The sequence below is a fragment of the Octopus bimaculoides genome, chromosome 12, assembly GCF_046866305.1.
Source record: "Octopus bimaculoides isolate indiv1 chromosome 12, ASM4686630v1, whole genome shotgun sequence".
Classification (NCBI taxonomy): Eukaryota; Metazoa; Mollusca; class Cephalopoda; order Octopoda; family Octopodidae; genus Octopus; species Octopus bimaculoides.
Window position 1 is genome coordinate 17126009 of NC_142939.1, and position 6470 is coordinate 17132478.

Below are 6470 nucleotides of genomic sequence, written 5' to 3' on the forward strand. Positions count from 1 at the left end.
ATATAAGTCCGTGTGTGTGTTCACGCGTTTACTTTCGTATGTTGATTGTTCTGTGAAATTGTGTGTACATAACTGTACGCATGTGTGTTTGTATATGTATGTGTGTGTGTATATATATATATATATATATATATATATATATATATATATATATATATATATATATATATATATATATATATGTGTGTGTGTGTGTGTGTGTGTGTGTGTGTGTGTGTGTGTGTGTGTGTGTGTGTGTGTGTGTGTGTGTGTACATATATATTTATATACATATATATACACACACACATATATACATACATATATACACGCATACATGCATTAACATATGTATATATACATGTAGATGTGAGCATATACATGTACACAGACGCACGTACACACGCATACACGTATACACACACACATATTTCCCCTTCCGATAAAATATACCATGCTAGATAGATAGATAGATAGATAGATAGATAGATAGATAGATAGATAGATAGATAGATAGATAGATAAACGTATGCATCTACGTGTGAGCACGTACGTCTGTGTATATTTATGTATAGATAGATGCTGGAGGGTGACGTGGGAAGGTGCAGTCGATGGTCAGTTTACACAACACACCTACAGGTATTTAAATACGAGTATAAAGTGTTAGGAGGAGGGGAGTGGCGGCGGCGGCGGCGGGGTGGGAGTTGATGATTGAGTTGTTGGCGTGGGCGTCAGGGAGAGACAAGGACTGGTTGTGGTCATGGTGGTGGTGGTGGTATAGGTGGTGGTGAGTGTGTGTAGTACGTGGTGTTGGCTGCGGCAGAGATGGTGGTGGTACTAGCGTTGTCAGCAGCAGCAGCAGCAGCAGCAGCAACAGTAGTAGTAGTAGTAGTAGTAGTAGTAGTAGTAGTAGTAGTAGTAGCAACAGCAGCAGCAGTAGTAGTGGTTATAGTAGTAGTTGTAGTTAGTTATGATGGTAATGGTGGTAGTGTTGGTGATAGTGTCGACGGTGCCAGTTGGCGAGTGGCACCATTTTTTTTGTGTTGTAGTGGAACATATGTAACAGATGTGATAAAGGAATACAAAGTTCGTGCCTATACGATGTGGGCACAGTTCTGGGTCCAACCCCACTGTGCGACACCTTCAGGAAGTGTCATCTATAGCGCAGGGCTCACCAAATTTCTGTGAATGGATTTGGCACGCGAAACATGAAACCCGTCGTGAGTATATATACATTGTTGTTGTTGGCACTCCGTCGCTTACGACGTCGAGGGTTCCAGTTGATCCGATCAATGGAACAGCCTGCTCGTGAAATTAACGTGCAAGTGGCTGAGCACTCCACAGACACGTGTACCCTTAACGTAGTTCTCGGGATATTCAGCGTGACACAGTGTGACAAGGCTGACCCATTGAAGTACAGGCACAACAGAAACAGAAAGTAAGATTGAGAGAAAGTTGTGGTGAAAGAGTACAGTAGGGTTCGCCACCATCCCCTGCCGGAGCCTCGTGGAGCTTTAGGTGTTTTCGCTCAATAAACACTCACAACACCCGGTCTGGGAATCGAAACCGCGATCCTATGACCGCGAGTCCGCTGCTCTAACCACTGGGCCATTGCGCTTCCACATACATAAATATATGCACACACATACACACACACATAACTAATACACTTGCTTGTTGTTCCCACACCTGTCTTCGTCTTTTGTTTTCTGTAAATTTGAACTATATATAACTTATTTCAAAAACTTGAAGACACCCTCTAATTTTATTTAATTTAGTGCAAAAACTCAACATGCAAACTTTCAGCAGACATTTTAGAGGTTGCTACCTTCCACTGAGCATTTTGTATATTGTTATTCTTTGGTTTTAATTTATTGTACATTTTCTGTCTCCTTGCCATCTTCTACTGGCTCTGACATACAACTGTTTAAGAGATTCAAAGCAAAGTGGGTGAAAATTGACAAGAACAATTACCAAACAGCAACAGATGACCCTAACATTGCAGAGAAAATCTCAGATTCTGAAGAAATCATTCAATTTGCTCAAGCTCAGCTTGATGAACAGAAGCCTCGTGATGACCACAAAGAATTGCTCGAGCTAACGCTCATATTCCTAGGTAGTACCCCCAAGTCAAGAATCAGCTTTAAAGCACCCGGAACTTATCACAGAGCACGATGGATGGCCAAGCTAATTTACTGCATTAAAATTTGGATGTTTAAATCTCAGTTTAAACTAACTGAGAGAGAGGAAAAAGGACTGAGAGATGTTTGATGTTTTTCAGCTGCGATATACATCAGATCGTGGTACCTGGCATCCATACCCTCATGCGCCCCCACCGTTCAGATTTGCATTTTGTGCAAAGTCTGCAGCTCTACAAGCAAAAGGATGACAAAATTGCAAGTGCTGCACTCAATAAGCTTTTGAGACATTTGTGGTACCTCTCTGAAGAGCTTGTGGCGCTTGCATACGAGGTTACTTCTTCCTTTAGTTGCCAATATATATACATAGCAAAAGGCGGCGGCGGGCTCTGGCAGAAACGTTAGCACGCCGGGCGAAATGCTTAGCGGTATTTCGTCTGCCGTTACGTTCTGAGTTCAAATTCTGCTGAGATCGACTTTACCTTTCATCCTTTCGAGGTCGATAAATTAAGTAGCAGTTACGCACTGGGGTCGATGCAATCGATTTAATCCCTTTGTCTGTCTTTGTTTGTCCCCTCTATGTTTAGCCCCTTGTGGGCAATAAAGAAATAAGAAACGTTAGCACGCCGGGCGAAATGCTTAGCGGTATTTCGTCTGCCGTTACGTTCTGAGTTCAAATTCTGCTGAGATCGACTTTACCTTTCATCCTTTCGAGGTCGATAAATTAAGTAGCAGTTACGCACTGGGGTCGATGCAATCGATTTAATCCCTTTGTCTGTCTTTGTTTGTCCCCTCTATGTTTAGCCCCTTGTGGGCAATAAAGAAATAAGAAACGTTAGCACGCCGGGCGAAATGCTTAGCAGTATTTCGTCTGCCGTTACGTTTTGAGTTCAAATTCTGCCGAGGTCGACTTTGCCTTTCATCCTTTCGGGGGTCGATAAATTAAGTACCAGTTGCGTACTGGAGTCTATCTAATCGACTGGCCCCCTCCCCAAAAAATTCAGGCCTTGTGCCTAGAGTAGAAAGTAATATTTACGTACAGGCTTCCAGGAATATGTTTAATATGTAAAATTGGAATATCCAATCTCGTTACACCGCTGTATTTAGTGGATAGTTAAGCAATGAGTTCATGGATGATTAATCGATTGGATGGGTGCTGATGAATAAACAAAGACTCTTGAAATCTGTCATATACGCCCATTGCCCTTTTTTCATCTTGGATCTCGTTGTTTACACCAGACGAAACGTTGTAATAAAATCAGTTCTGGATATGATTTACAATAAAAAAAGAGATAACCTTAACAAACGGAGGCAGTCACGGTGAAGAACTCAACAATGTTACCTTGTTTTGTACTTCCTACTTCTCCGTTTCTGTCAGGTTTATCCCGCTTTACGCGCTATTTTTCAAAAGTATATTGCTGCAGTTTTTGCTTCTCAGCTTTCAGAAATTTGAGATTTCAACTTCTTTCTTCTGACCAATAGAAGAGTTCAACAATGCCATTATTTTCACCATCGAACAACTTTTTTCCCCCACTCTTCAAGCATCGTTATTGTCAGAACATCTTAAAAGCAATCCTAATAACCTAGATTCATCAATTTCTACATTCTCCGCCGCATCTTTTACATCGTCGCAGTTTGTCTGGAGTACCTCAGTCGCTGTTTCCTTTTTAACTCTCCGAACGATTTTCCAACTTCACACTCGCTAGGTTTTTCTTCGGCGAAAGAATTTCCCTTGTAAGAAATTCCAAACACTACATTATAATCATTTAGATATTTTTTCTTTCATTTGTTCATCATAACACTCTGTCTTTCTTCTTTTCTTTTTTCGTTTTTTTCTTTTTTTTAAACTTGAAAAACACCTGTCTTTATTTGACTTAAATTTCTTGAAGGAAGCACTAAAAGTCATTTATAATTTTTTCATCAAGTACATAGTCTGGCTCTTTCTCCACTAACTTAACGGCAAAACGATAAGTAGCATTTTGCGAACTGGAAGACATTCTATGACAATATCTTTGACGGGTGCATGAAAGTAGCGAATATGGCACGTGTGACTGGGCCTACAAACACGTCAACTAGATACGCCTTTTAACGAACAAAAACATTTGCACTGAAATCATGCAAAAAAAATAATAATATCATTATAAATGGAAAGACGAACATTTAAAAAAAAAATAATGATGTCTCTGAAGCTTCTGACAAAAATAAGAGTTTATTTGAAACTTCGCTCAGCAATGACAATAGCAAAGACAACAATAGCCAGGCACATCTTTGTACACACACGCACGTTTGCAACCGTCGCGCCAAATGGGAATTCTGAGCTTGAGTATGTTCCTGTCAGGGACGCAAGTTCAGCAGGGTAGTAATACGAAAATGATCTCCCTTACTCGAAAATGTCTTTTCAAGAGCAATAACGGAGAAATTTGGTATACTTTTGCCTCACGAAAAAGTAAGGAGCCGTTTGTGTGCCCTCTAAAAGTGAATTGAAGCTGATACTATTGTCGTATGGGTCAGTATTTTGTCAAATGTACGATCAAGCGTATGGTTTTGTCCTCCTGTTTTTAGGGACTAAGAACGAAGCCGAGCGACAAGGTGGAGTGGTAAGAATTATATCAAGTGTACCACAGTGCATGGAACAACTCAGTATATTGATGAGAGTTACAGGTGTTGTAAATGTTAATCCTAGTACTTTGCCACCTTTGTGGTACGACATGGGCTGGTGACAAGGCATGGCATGTGGTCGATAAAGCTCAGTATAGGACTTGCAAGTTTTTTGATTTCACGAAGCCTACAGAGCTATTCCAGAACAGTGCGCAGTCGTGGACGCAGAAGGACGGCGAGATTAACGGTGCAGAGTAACCAGTCTAACTATCATACTCGTTGCAGGTCAAACCACTTGAAGGCCATCTGTCCTGAGCATCAAAAAAAAAAGACCTTTAGACATCTTGAGAAAAGACATGCAACAACATTCTCAGCGTTAATCTGGAAATTTAAAGATGAAGGGATTAACTACGAATCAAATGGAAAATCTTTTCTAAAACCGAACCCTATGTTAACGGGCCAAAAAAGATGCTCTCTCAACCAACTATATCTTTTAACGGACTTAAAAGCCTCCAACGACTGCGTAAATTCCAGGAACGAGATTTTTTCATTATGCCTGCATTTTAAGAAATACATTTAGACGGAATTTAAAGATAGACCAACAGACATATCTTAAACCATTCCCATCTGCTTTACGTATTTTAACATATTTTCGTTGTAACGTTGGTTATCTATCCTGAGTTTTCCTGTTTCTTTCTGTCTTCTTCCTTATGATCCTTCCCTATACAAACGCCGTCTGCGTATAGTTTTAAAAAGAGACGGCATCGCAAGGTGAAATCAAAATTTGAAAATCCTACAAGACTAGGTGAAAAGCACTTTATATGATTTATAAAACATGTGACATGTTAATAAAAATCTGTAAATGTACAACCATCCAGATTTCTGAGTACCTTAATATTATATATATATATATATATATATATATATATATATATATATATATATCAATAATGAGAAATACTTCACGGATGGAGGTTTTATATTTTTAGTAATGCATTGCTACACATGTTTCGGTATTACATGTATATTTATGGAACCACCTCACCATATCCAATTATGACCGATCAGGAAGTTACCATGTGTTTCGAACATATAAAGTTCTTGATCAGACCAAGACTGTATGCCTACCTCAAGTTGTAGAGAGGTTATGTGCCTCTTGCAAGCGAGTCACCTATACCGCTCAGAAATTTATAGGCGCGAAATCAAAGGTAACTACCTGAGTGGCCATAAACGACGACTATATTAACTATTACTGCTCCAGAGCTTTTTAGAGTGTGCTTCTTTCCGGTCTTATGAACTACTGGCTGATAACATATATATATATATATATATATATATATATATATATATATATATATATATATATATATATATATATATATATATATATATATATATATATATATATATATATATATAATATACATAGATATATACATACATATACATATACAGTTATATACATACATATGTATATATATATACATACATATGCATACATATATATATATATATGTATAGGTATACATGTTAGTATATAGCTGTGTACGCATACATATTTTCATATATATACAAATGTACAAATATATATATATATGCGTTATGTGTGTGTTGGCTGACTGTGTTCGTACACACACTCACACACATGCATTCACATATAAATGAACATATCTACATATACATTCATATATACACACATACAGGCATACGCATATAAACACATATTGACATATTCATATACAAAAAGATGAATAG